Genomic DNA, 14,276 nt, shown 5'->3' on the forward strand with positions numbered 1-14,276 from the left:
CACCATCTGCAGTGATTTTGGAGCCCCCCCCCCCAAAAAAAAAAGTCTGACACTGTTTCCACTGTTTCCCCATCTATTTCCCATGAAGTGACGGGACCAGATGCCATGATGTTAGTTTTCTGAATGTTGAGCTTTAATCCAACTTTTTCACTCTCTTCTTTCACTTTCATCAAGAGGCTTTTTGTTTTTACATTTTTAATTTATTTATTGTAATTGGAGGATAATTATTTGACAGTATTGTGATTTTTGCCATGCATGGAGATGAATCAGCCACAGGTGCACTTGTGTCCCCCTATCCTGAACCCCTCTGCCCTCCCCACCCCATCTCTCTGGGTTCTCCCAGAGTACCAGTTTTGAGTGCCCTGCTTCATGCTTCAAATTTTCACTGGCCATCTATTTTACAAATGGCAATATACATGTTTCAATGCTATTCTCTCAAATCATCCCACCCTTGCCTTTTCCCACATAGTGCTAAAGTCTGTTCTTTACATCTATCTGTGTCTCTTTTGCTGCCTTGCATGTAGGATCATTGTTACCGTCTTTCTAAATTCCATATATATATGTTAATATACTGTATTGGTGTTTCTGTTTCTAACTTCACTCCAGTATAATAGGCTCCAGTTTAATAGGCTCCAGTATAATAGGCTCCAGTTTCATCCACCACATTAGAACTGACTCAAATGTGTTCTCTTTTATAGCTGAGTAATATTCCATTTTGTATATGTAGCACAACTTCCTTATACATTCATCTTCTGATGAACATCTAGGTTGCTTCCATGTCCCAGCTATTGTAAACACTGATGCAATGAACATTGAGGTACATGTGTCTCTTTCAATTCTGATTTCCTCACTGTGTATGCCCAGCAGTAGGATTGTTGAGACATATGGCAGTTCTATTTCCAGTTTTTTAAGGAATCTCCACACTGTTCTGCATAGTGGCTGTACCAGTTTGCATTCCCACCAACAGTGTAAGAGAATTTGCAAAAGCAAAATGGCTGTCTGAGGAGATCTTTCAAATAGCTGTGAGAAGAAGAGAAGCGAAAAGCAAAGGAGAAAAGGAAAGATATAAGCAACTGAATGCAGAGCTCCAAAGAATAGCAAGGAGAGATAAGAAAGCCTTCCTCAGCGATCAGTACAAAGAAATAGAAGAAAACAATAGACTGGGAAAGACTAGAGATCTCTTCAAGAAAATTAGAGATACCAAGGGAACATTTCATGCAAAGATGGGCACAATAAAGGACAGAAATTGTATGGACTTAACAGAAGCAGAAGATATTAAGAAGAGGTGGCAAGAATACACAGAAGAACTGTACAAAAAAAGATATTCATGACCTAGATAATCACTATGGTGTGATCACTGACCTAGAGCCAGACATCCTGGAATGTGAAGTCAAGTGGGCCTTAGAAAGCATCACTACGAACAAAGCTAGTGGAGGTGAAGGAATTCCAGTTGAGCTATTTCAATCCTGAAAGATGATGCTGTGGAAGTGCTGCACTCAATATGCCAGGAAATTTGGAAAACTCAGCAGCAGCCACAGGACTGGAAAAGGTCAGTTTTCATTCCAATCCCAAAGAAGGGCAATGCCAAAGAATGCTCAAACTACTGCACAATTGCACTCATCTCACACGCTAGCAAAGTAATGCTCAAAATTCTCCAAGCCAGGCTTCAACAGTACGTGAACTGTGAACTTACAGATGTTCAAGCTGGTTTTAGAGAAGGCAGAGGAACCAGAGATCAAATTGCCAACATCCACTGGATCATCAAAAAAGCAAGAGAGTTCCAGAAAAACTTTTTTTTTTCTGCTTTATTGACTATGCCAAAGCCTTTGACTGTGTGGATCACAATAAACTGTGGAAAATTCTGAAAGAGATGGGAATACCAGACCACCTGACCTGCCTCTTGAGAAATCTGTATGCCGGTCAGGAAGCAACAGTTAGAACTGGATGTGGAACCACAGACTAGTTCCAAATATGGAAAGGAGTAAGTCAAGGCTGTATATTGTCACTGTGCTTATATAACTGGAGAAGGCAATGGCACCCCACTCCAGTTTGCTTGTCTGGAAAATCCCGTGGACAGAGGAGCCTGGAAGGCTACAATGGGGTCGCTAAGGGTTGGACATGACTGAGCGACTTCACTTTCACTTTTCACTTTCATGCATTGGAGAAGGAAATGGCAGCCCACTCCAGTGTTCTTGCCTGGAGAATCCCAGGGATGGGGGAGCCTGGTGGGCTGCCGTCTATGGGGTCGCACAGAGTTGGACATGACTGAAGTGACTTAGCAGCAGCAGCTTATTTAACTTATATGCAGAGTACATCATTAGAAATGCTGGTCTGGAAGAAGCACAAGCTGGAATCAAGATTGCTGGGAGAAATATCAATAACCTCAGATATTCAGATGACACCACCCTTATAGCCGAAAGTGAAGAAGAACTAAATTAGAGCCTTTTGATGAAAGTGAAAGAGGAGAGTGAAAAAGTTGGATTAAAGCTCAACATTTAGAAAGCTAAGATCATGGCATCTGGTCCCATCACTTCATGGCAAATAGTTGGGGAAACAGTAGAAACAGTGACAGACTTTATTCTTTGGGGCTCCAAAATCACTGCAGATGGTGACTGCAGCCATGAAATTAAATGCTTAATCCTTGGAAGAAAAATTATGACCAACCTAGACAGAATATTATAAAGCAGAGACAGTACTTTGCCAGCAAAGGTCTGTCTAGTCAAGGCTATGGCTTTTCCAGTAGTCATGTATGGATGTGAGAGTTGGACTATAAAGAAAGCTGAGCACCGAAGAACTGATACTTTTGAACTGTGATGTTGGAGAAGACTCTTGAGAGTCTCTTGGACTGCAAGGAGTTCCAACCAGTCCATCCTAAAGGAGATCAGTCTTGAATATTCATTGGAAGGACTGATGTTGAAGCTGAAACTCCAAAACTTTGGCCATCTGATACAAATAACTGACTTATTGGAAAAGACCCTGATGAATTCAAAGATTGAAGGCGGGAGGAGAAGGGGACAACAGAGGATGTGATTGTTGTATGGCATCACTGACTCAATGGACATGAGTTTGAGTAAACTCCAGGAGTTGGTGACAGACAGGGAGGCCTGGTGTGCTGCAGTCCATGGGGTCGCAAAGAGTCAGACACGACTGAGCAACTGAAGTGAACTGAGTCTTTTTGATGGCAGCCATTCTGACTGGTGTGAGATGATACCTCGTTATGGTTTAGATGTGCATTTCTCTAATAATGAGGGATGTTGAGCATCTTTTCATGTGTTTATTAGCCATCTGTATGTCTTCTTTGGAGAAATGTCTGTTTAATTCTTGGCCCACTTTTTGATTGGATTGTTTGTTTTTCTGGTATTGAGTTGCGTGGGCTCCTTGTATATTGTGGAGATTAATTCTTTGTCAGTTTTTTGTTTGCTATTATTTTCTCCCACTCTGAAGGCTGCCTTTTCACCTTCCTTATAGTTTCCTTCATTATGCAAAAGCTTTTAATTTTAATTAGGTCCCATTTGTTTTTATTTCCATTACTCTGGGAGGTGGGTTATGGTGGATCTTGCTGTGATTTATGCCACAGAGTGTTCTGCCTACGTTTTCCTCTAAGAGTTTTATAGTTTCTGGTCTTATATTTTTAATCCATTTTGAGTTTGTTTTTGTGTATAGTGTTAGAAAGTGTTCTAGTTTCATTCTTTTATACATGGTTGACCAGTTTCCCCAGCACCACTTGTTAAAGACATTGTCTTTTCTCCATTGTATAGTTTTGCCTCTTTTGTCAAAAATGAGGTGTCCACAGGTGCATAGATTTATCTCTGGGCTTTCTATTTTGTTACATTGATCTATGTTTATGTCTTTGTGCCAGTACTATACTATCTTGAGGACTGTAATTTAATAGTATAATCTGAAGTCAGGAAGGTTGATCCCTCCAGTTGCATTCTTCTTTCTCAAGACTGCTTTGGCTATTTGAGTTTTTTTGTGTTTCCATACAAATTGTGAAATTATTTGTTCTAGTTCTGTGAAAAATACCATTGGTAGCTTTACAGGGATTGTGTTGAACCTATAGATTGTTTGGGGTAATATACTCATTTTCACTATATTGAGTCTTCCAATCCACGGACATTGTATTTTTCCCCATTTATTTGTGTCATCTTTGATTTCTTTCATCAGTGTTTTATAGTTTTCTATATATAGGTCTTTTGTTTCTTTAGGTAAATTTATTCCTAAATATTTTATTCTTTTCATTGCAATGGTAAATGGAACTGTTTCCTTAATTTCTCTGTTTTTTTCATTGTTATGTATTGGAATGCAAGAGATTTCTGTGTATCAATTTTATATTCTGAAATTTTACTATATTCATTGATTAGCTCTAGTAATTTTCTGGTGGTATCTTTGGGGTTTTGTATGTAGATGATCATGTCATCTGCAAACAGTGAGTTTTACTTCTTTTCCAATCTGGATTGCTTTTATTTCTTTTTCTTCTCTGATTGCTGTGGCTAGGACTTCCAAAACTATATGAATAGCAGTGGTGAGAGTGGACACCTTGTCTTGTTCCTGATTTTAGAGGAAATGCTTTCAGTTTTCACCATTGAGGATAATGTTTGCTGTTGGTTTGTCATATAGTATATGGCTTTTATTATGTTGAGTTATGTTCCATATATATATATATATATTCACACACACACACACACACACATATAGAGAGAGAGACCATATTTTCTTTATACAGTCAACCTGTCAATAGACATTTAGGTTGTTTCCATGTCTTGGCTATTGTGAATAGTGCTGCTATGAACATAGGGATGCATGTGTCTTTTTGAATTATAGTTTTGTCTAGATATGTGCTCAGGAGTGGGATTGCTCAATCAAATGGAAACACTATTTCTAGGTTTTTGAGGAACCTCTGTACTGTTTTCCAGGGTGGCTGGGCCAATAGTGGATGTACCACATTCCAACCCTAGTGTAGGAGGGCTCCCTTTTCTCCACAACTTCTCCAGCATTTGTTATTTGAAAAATTTTTAATGATGGCCATTCTGATCAGTGTGACGTGGCACCTCATTGTAGGTTTGACCTGCAGTTCTCTAATAGTGATATTGAGCATCTTTTCATGTGCTTGTTGGCCACCTGTATGTCTTTGGATAAATGTCTACTTAGATCATCAGCCCATTTTTTGATTGTGTTTGTTTGTTGTTGTTGTTGTATGAGCCATTTGTATATTTTGGAAATTAAGCCCTGTCAGTTGCATCATTTGCAAATATCTCCTTCCATAGTGTAGGTTGTCTTTTCATTTTGTTTATGGTTTCTTTTGCTGTGTAAAAGCTTGTAAGTTTGATTAGGTTCTATTTGTTTACTTTGCTTTTATTTCTATTGCCTTGGGAAACTGACCTAAGAAAACATTGGTTTATGTCAGAAAATGTTCTCTTCTAGGAGTTTTATGGTGACTGGTCTTGTCTTTAAGCCATTTTGGGTTTATTTTTGTATATGGGGTGAGGGTGTGTCCTAGCTTCATTCATTTGCATGTGGCTGTCCAACTTTTCCAGCACCACTTGCCAAAAAGATTGTCTTTTTCCATTGTATATCCTTACCTCCTTTGTTCAAGATTAATTGACCATAGGTGTGTGGGTTTATTTCTGGCTCTCTATTCTGTTCCATATATATCCATTTTGTGCCAGTACCATGCTGTTTTGGTTATTGTAGCTTTGTAGTATTGTCTGAAGTCTGAGAGGTTATACCTCCTGTTTTGTTATTTTTCCTCAGGATTACTCTGGCAATTCTGGGTCTTTTAAAGATTTTATTGAAGTATAATTTACTTACAATGTTGTGTTAATTTCTGCTGTATAGCTAAGTGATTCAGTTACATATGTGTGTGTGTTTCCACATTCTTTTTCATTATGGTTCATCCCAGGATATTGAATATAGTTCTGTGTGCTATATAGCAGGACTTTGTTGTTTAGCCATCCTATATATAATGGTTTGTATCTGCTAATCTCAAACTCTCAATCCTTTCCTTCCCCACCAGCTCTTCCCACTGGCAACCACAAGTCTGTTCTCTATTTCTGTTTCAAGGATATGTTCATTTGTGTCATAAATATTTTAGATTCCACGTGTAAGTGATACCATATGGTTATGAGGCCAGTAATAGGCTGATACCAAAATCAGACAAAAACATCATGAGAGAATTACTGACTAACATTTCTTGTGAATACAGGCGCAAAAATTCTCAACAAAATACTAGCACACCAAACTTAGAAACATTATAAAGAATTACACACCAAAGCCAAGTGGGATTTATACAAAAAAGGCAAATTTAACATCCAAAATTGAGTTAACACAATACATTATATTAATAGAATAAAGGATAAAATCAATATGATCATCTCAATAGATGTAGGAAAAGGATTTGAAAAAATCAACACTCCCTCATGATTTTTTTTAAAAAGTCAATAAACTAGGAATAGAAAATAATTTCCTGAATCTGATAAAGGATATCTATGAAAAACCCACAGCTACTAAAACTTAGTGGAGAAAAACAGGATACTTTGTCCCCTAAAATGAGAAAGAAGGCAAGGATGACTGCTTTCATTGTTTCTGTTCAACATCATACCAGAGATTCTATGTGGGGCATGAGGGTAAGAAAAAGAAATCAAAAGCATTCAGATTAGACAGGAAAAGTCAAAGTATATTTGAAGGTAATCTTATACATAGAAAACCTTGAGGAATTTACTTAATATTAAAACCCATTATAAGTAGCAAATTAATTTAACAAAGTTCCAGGATATAAGAGCAATATGCTAAAAATTAATTGTATTTCTGTACACTATGAATGAAATATCTGAAAATGAAATTAATAACTCAATAATAAAAAGTCCAAATTTAAAAAGTGGCCAAATTGTCTGAATATGTATTTCTCCAAAGAAGATACACAAATCTCAATAATCACATGAAAAATGTTCATGTCGTTAGTAATTAGGGAATACAAATCAAAACCACAATAAGATACCACTTCATACCCAGTAGGATGGTTATAATAGAACAGCAATTAGCAAGTGTTGGCAAAGATATGAAGAAATGGGAACTCTTATACAGTGCCAGTGGGAATGTGAAGTGATGCAGTCACTTTAGAAAATAGTTTGACATTCCCTTAAACAGTTAAACATAGAATTGTCATATGACCCAACAATTCCACTATTAGGTAGATACATAAGTACATATATCCAGACAAAAATCTGTATATGAATGTTCATAGCAGCATTATTCACAAAGCCAAAAAGTGGAAACAAACAAGTGTTCAACAGAAAATGAATGGATGAATAAAAGGTGATATACTCTCGTGATAAAAAGCAATGAAAAGGGATGAAGTTTTGATACGTGCTATAGTCTGGATAAACCTTGAAAACATATCCTAAGTGTAAGGTCAGGGGAAAAAAAATATGTATTACATGATTTCATTTATGTGAAATGTCCAGAATAGGTGAATCCATAGAGACAGGAAATGGGTCAATGGTTATCCTAAAACTGGGAGATAATAAAGACTGCTAAAGAGGCAGGGGGTTTCCTTTTTGGAGGGATAAATGGGTTTTGAAATTCAGGCTGTGGTGATGGTTACACAATTTCATACTAAAAACTCTTGAGTTGTGTATTTTAAATGGGTGAACTATACGATAAGTAAATTGTATCTAAATAAAGCATTTTTAATTTTTTAAGAAAAGGGACAATGAATTGAAAATTCAAAGATGAATTGGTCCACACTTGGGCAGTGGGGCTGGTATTATGAAAATGTTTCTTTACACCTGTGAGACTCCAGATTATTTTCCTGTTTCAATACTCATTTTTCAGTGAAGTAAAATCAACCCTTTTATTCTTCCATGGAAATTTGTATTACATGTAAATCACCATTCTGCTCTAAAATATAGGAAACTATCTCATTATAAATGGTATGTCTATCCCTAAACTAATAGCTGGAAACAGATGAAAAGCATGTTTTGAAATGTTAGAAATAATTAAAGTAATGGAAAGATGTATTTATAACATCAGCAACTTTGATGCCAAAATGAGAAAATTATCTGTAAAGTGATTTGACAGGGCTGGATCAATAAAATAGTTTTAAAACTATAAATGTGTCTGTGTGTGTATATATTATACTATATTCACTCTACATATTCAGTATTAATTAGTTTCTTTATATAGCAAACTGCAAACTTTTATCTTAGAATGTGCTAGCTACAAAAGTGAATGTTAACTCAGTGACTTCGTTCATAGAGCTTGAATGTGACTTTTTTTTTCATTAGGATTCATTTGGGAACAAACTGTTGACTCAAACTTAAGCCATGTAGACCTTTTCTAGAACTGTTCTAGGAAGCTAACTAATAATCAAGTATAATTCATACCAGAAAAGAAAGGGGAAAAAAAAACATGTATTGGTGTTGATTCACAGATAAGATCCTTCTGGAGTGCATGATGGTCTGTGTATGGTCACCTGGAGTCTTTGCAGTTACCATAAAACTTGTGGTTACCCTCTTCTGACCTTTTTAAATGAGCCAACAGGCCAGCTCCAGATCACACTGGGATGTCATAAAGGCCCCTACGGTGTCTTGCTTTTGGAATTTCTCTGCACCATCTCCTATCAGCATGATCCTCTTCCTAAGCTTTTCTAAGCTAAATGCCTCTCTTCCAATTCCATGCCTTAGCCTCACAGCTTTATTCGATTTGAGACTCTGGACTCCTTCCATACATTTCTACCAGTCTGTGATATGCCTGGGAACTGTCAATGGGTGACATTTACATCCCAGAACCTCTTACCCTTCTCACAGGATAAAGGTAATGAGTTGGTATTATTAAGCACACAATGTCAACTGAGACTGGCATAATTGCTTTGTATAGATTAATTTTATTTTTATTTAATTTTTATATGCCAATTTATGCATTTATTTTTATTGATTTTTGGCTGTGCTGATTCTTCATTGCTGTGTGTGGGCTTTTCTCTAGTTGCGCTAAGCAGGGGCTTAGCTAGTCACGGCACATGGGTTTCTCATTGTGGTGACTTCTCTTGTTGCAGAGCACAGGTTCTAGGGCACATGAGCTTCAGGATTTGAGGATTGTGGGCTCAGTAGTTGTGGCTCGCAGGCTTAGTTGCTCTGTGGCATGTGGGATCTTCCCAGACCAGGGGTCTAACTGGTGTCCCCTATGTTGCAAGGTAGATTCTTAACCAGTGGACCATCAGGGAAGCCCTAATATAGATTAACTTTCAATCTTCATGGCCATTTTCTTCCTTGGGATTTCAGCAGACATACTCTATATGTTGTAGGGTCTTGTATACAATTACTCGGCTAATATGGGCAGAATTCAAGTACTTCACTCCTGTATCAGGGATATTTCTCTCAGCCTGGACAAAGAATACCTGTAAGACCACCTATAAGATTACACACACAGATTATCTGGCCCCAGCCCAGACCAACTGAATGAGACCAGGTGAATGAGAAGGTGGTACTCAGAATCCTGGGCTTCCCTGGCTCAGGGGTAAAGAATCTACCTGCAATACAGGAGATGCAGGTTCCATCCCAGGGTTGGGAAGGAGGGCATGGCAACACACTCCAGTATTCTTGCCTGGAGAATCCTATGGACAGAGGAGTCTGGCAGGCTACAGTCCATAGAGTTGCAAAGAGTCAGACACAACTGAAGTGACTTAGTACACATGCACCCAGAATCTTAATATGCCACAAGGGATTCTGATTCACATAAGTTTAAACACCATTGCATTCTTCTCCCTTGAGCATTTCATATAGCATTTCAGCAATTTCCTGAAAAGATTCACATCCCCTAATGGCCAGAATGCGCATTACCAGCATCATTTCCACTGTGGATGGGGAAAGATGTTCTTCTCTTCCCAATCCATATTTGTTATATTGTTGATGATCCATTACATTCCAAAAAAAATCCAAAAAGGAAAACAAAACAAAACACAGGTTCCTCCATGTGTCTGCAGCACCTCTTGACTAAGAGAATGAGCGCAAAAATCTGGTTTTTACTAGTCCTTATTAAAACATACATAGAGGATCCTCACTCCCCAACAACTCAGATGGCTTAGCTGCAACCTTGTTCCAGATCCGCTCTACCCTTGTGCTGATGAATTGGGTATCCAATCACGGTCCTCCTGTTCCTATTTCAGACACGAAGATGCATAGCCATGGAGAGATGGCAGTAGTCTTCCTACTCTTGAGAAAAAGGTGCCTCAAACAGGGGCAGGGGTTGTTTTATCATTGTTGATCTGTACAAGTTCTTTATATATTTTGGATTTTAACACCTTATAGGATATATGATTTGCAAGTATCTTCACCAATTCAGTAGGTTTCCTTTTGTTGATGGTTTCCTTTGCTATGCAGAAGACCCATGTGTTTATTTTTGCTTTTGTTACCCTTCCCCAAGGAGACGTATCCAGGAAGATGTTGCTAAGACCAATGTCAAAAAAGCATACAGCCTATGTTTTCTTCTGGTTTTGTGGTTTCAGTCTTAACATTCAAGGCTTTAATCCATTTTGAGACGATTTTTGTGTACCATGTGAGATAGTGGTCTACTTTCATTCTTTTCCCTGTGGTACTGACAGCTAGAAACTAAATTTTTGGTGGTAAGCATGTTGTATACACAGAAGTTAACATGTGTACACATATGTTGTACATCATAGAACTTATATCATGTTATAAACCAACATAAAACATAAGGTTATAAATCACTTCAATTAAGCATTACTTTTTTTTTTTTAAAGATTTTGCTTTTGGTGTGGTCCATTTTTAGTATTTGTTACAATACTGATTCTGTTTTACATTTTGGTGTTTTTTTTTTTTTTTTTTGGCTGTGTGGCATGTGAGATCTTAGCTCCCAGACTAGGGGTTGAACCCACACCCCCTGCAATGGAAGCCAAAGTCTTAATCACTGGCCCACCAGAAAGTCCCTAAACATTAACTGAAAAAATAAAATTAAAAGGAAATGTGCACCAAAAAAAAAAAAAAAGGAAAGGGGTAAAGTTTTATTGGGTGCTTGGTAAAAAGGGCTTGTTTAGGATTTAGCTCATTAGTTGTATGTACTGTTCCCAGATTCAGTCTTCACCAATGCCCAGCACAATGCTTGCTAATGGTAAGTCAGTTGATATTTGCTGGATGGATGAGTCAAGATACTAATCAGCCTTGTGCAACTATCAGAAGTAGAAGAGTTTGAGAGACTTGATTCATACCTGTCCTTCTCCTTTTACAGATGAGAAAACACCTTCATCAGTCAGAACTCAACTCCTTTTCCAAAAGGAGGCGGTCACCCCATTTCTTCCTCCTCATTTCAGAACACTTGGCTGAAGGTATGTTTTCCCATCCAAGTTAAGGTCTCTATGAGTCTCTGACCTTTTATAGATTTCTCAGCTTTAATATTGTTTCCCCAGATCACTGTGGCTTCAGGCCAAGGCTATTTTTCCTTTGACTCTTTGCTGCTGCTGCTAAGTCGCTCTTTACTTGATACTAATAACTGCCATATGCCTGAGAAAGAAAAACAAAAGGCACACTTATGGAGAAAAAGGAGAGTGTTCACTGAAAGACAAGTGGAGAGAAGAGAAAAGTGCAGAAGATAATTTTTAAGGAAAAAAAAAACCACTGAGCTAAAAGCATGAAGCCTTAGAACACCCCTTCTCAGGGTAAAGTTTCATTCTCACTGATATGACAAACATTTTCCCAACAGAAGAAGTTTAGCACATTATATAAATACCCCAATACGCATATGCAGCGGTAGTAATAATTAGTTTTCTCCCCCTTTCATCTCCGTTGTTTCTGCCCACACACATTTCCTATTTCGAGCTTTGGTGTAACAAATGCATCTTTCAAACTGGAAGCCCACGCCTTGTTTGCACAAACACAGGTCTCTTTATCGCCACGTGCAGTCCCTCCAGCTCGCGGAACTGAACAATGAGGCATTTTCCTCTCTCCCCGGCCCCAGAGCTCTGACAGAATTCATTTAATTTCCATGGAAAATGTAATCTGAAGATAATAATAGGTCATTCGCAGCAATATCACTCCACCCGCCCAGATCACCCGTTGTTGTGCTAATTGTGGGATAATGTAATAGACAGCCGAGGCCCGTGGATGGAATTAGACGGGGCATTTTGTTTTTTGTGATGCTATGAAGGAGGATATAAGAGAAGGTGTCAGCAAATGCTATAGGCATTGTTCCCCTTTTGTAAAATGACTTGAGTCTCCTTGTACATGGCGCATCTTTGATATTCTTGATGTCACCTGCAAAATTCAAGGGTTTTGGTATTTCACTGGGCATCTTTGGACCACTCAAATGCTCCACCTAAGCAGATGAAGTGAGTTCTTGAGAAACTGGGAGGAGCCAAATGATGGCTTGGGCAGGTGCTAATCACCTAATCTATCATTCTTGTTGTGAAATACTTAAAAAGTATCAATCACCTCTGAAATTCCTCCTTCCAAGCTCAAAAGAGAAGCAGAGGCCCTTTCTATGTAGAATGACTTTCTTTCCTCAGCATAGAAGCCTACACTCCTCATGCGTGCTAACGTTCTCTCTCTTTTTTTATTGAGCTACATGTGTGTGTGAAAGTAACTCAGTCACGTCCAACTCTTACTCCGTGGACTATACAGTCCATGGAATTCTCCAGGCCAGAACACTGGAGTGGGTAGCCTTTCCCTTCTCCGGGGGATCTTCCCAACCCAGGGATCGAACCCAGGTCTCCCGCATTGCAGGTGGATTCTTTACCAGCTGAGCCACGAGGGAAGCCCCTTATTGAGCTATAATTGACACATAACATTCTTTTGTTTTTGAATTCACAAAGTCAGGAGCTATCACAGAATCATGAAAAGTGGGTCCAAAGATGACTAAGGTTAACACACTAATTATTTATTTCATGACTTTTTTTCTCTTCTAACAAAGATCATTCATAATCATTGTAAATTATTTGAAAAGGGTTGAAGAAAGCAGAAACGAGCCCACCCTTCAGAGAATTCCCTCAGGGAAGACAGTAAAGGCTGAAGAAATGATTCTCCTCAGAACTGACGGTAGAAAGGGCAGGAGGGTGTGTTTACAATGAGATTTGGAAGCTGATACATGTGTGTGTGTGTCTGTGTCCATCCCTCTTAGCTGTCTGCATCACTGATGGGCGGTGTCTGACCCATGCCCACTGGATGATGTGGGGATGGGATGACTCAGGCAGGACCTCCCAGCTCTTCTCCTGCCAGGAAGCAGAGGGCCTGCTGGGTTGACTCAAAGGGCTTAAGTCCAGATTGTCAGGCTCTGATGAGGAAGACAGCTGGCCATTCCCTTCTCTCATTGTTCAGCCTGGTTGAGGTATGTGAGGAGACAAAATATACCCACACGCTGGGGAAACAGACAGAGATGGAGAAGCTCAGAGATGCTGGGAGATAGGACAAGAGAGAGTGAGCCCCAGAGAGCAGACAGCTCAGAAAAAGGCAGGGAAGGAGAGAAAGAGTGGTAACAGGAAGAGGGGACAGGGAGAGGGGAGCAAGACAGAGACAAGGAGTGAAGGGCACAGAGGGAAAGGCCGTGAAAATAAAAGACAGGCGAGGAGGACTGAAAGAGACAGAGCAGAATGAGACAGAAGGCAGAAACCCACAGGAGTGCTGGGGGCTCCGAGAAGAAGAGGCGAGTCTGTGAACAGACTGCGCCCGAGGCTGACGGCCGCGGGTGAGGGTAGGTGTGAGGGCGTGTGAACGAGGGTGTACGAGTGAGTGTGGATGACGATGCTGCAGGTGTGTGCGAATACGTGTGTGCACATGTGATGGGGGTGTGTGTGTGGAAGGAGCCTCCGACAGGCACGGGATTTGAAGCTCTCTGACTTAGAGGATGCCCTCTGCCTCACCCACCCCTCACTACCTCAGACACCTCTGTAAGCGTCCAAAAGAGCTTTGCTTTTCGTTCTTCCTCTCTTCCTGGAAAGGAACCAGCTCTTCCAGTCATTTCGTCAGCAGCTGGGGACTCTGTGGTTTATTGCTTCACACCCTGGGACATGGCAGGGGGTCACTCTGGAGGGGAATCCTGCAGGCCTGAAAGCGGTCAGAGGGGAGGGTGCTGGGGTCTATTGCAGGGTCAGGCTCAGCTTCCACAGGCAGCAAGCACTAAACTGGGTTTCTGGCTCTGAGGTCTCTGACAGAGGAAGGGTCAGTCCTGACCCGGCAGATAGATTAGGGTTAGTTATGTCCATGGATGTATGGACTCAGTGTATGTTCCCCACCCAGGAGGGCAGCCTATGGTCCATGAGCAGAGGATAGCAGCAT

The 14,276-nt window shown here is 39.7% G+C and overlaps 1 long non-coding RNA gene across 16 annotated transcripts in view; it reads left to right on the top strand.

Moving 5' to 3' along the window:
• Positions 1-14,276, top strand: part of LOC147353365 (uncharacterized) — a 148,127-nt gene that overhangs the window by 58,779 nt on the left and 75,072 nt on the right. For 15 of the 16 annotated variants that reach the window (XR_015145099.1, XR_015145098.1, XR_015145103.1 and 12 more), the window contains one exon: positions 11,239-11,335. The exons of the other annotated variant lie outside the window; for it this stretch is intronic. This is a non-coding gene — a long non-coding RNA (uncharacterized LOC147353365). The remainder of the gene's footprint in view (positions 1-11,238; positions 11,336-14,276) is intronic. 16 annotated transcript variants of the gene reach the window in all.

Source organism: Bos grunniens, chromosome 18 (assembly GCF_055505025.1).
Source record: "Bos grunniens cultivar Pamir isolate PY7600 chromosome 18, Bosgru_T2T1.0, whole genome shotgun sequence".
Lineage (NCBI taxonomy): Eukaryota > Metazoa > Chordata > Mammalia > Artiodactyla > Bovidae > Bos > Bos grunniens.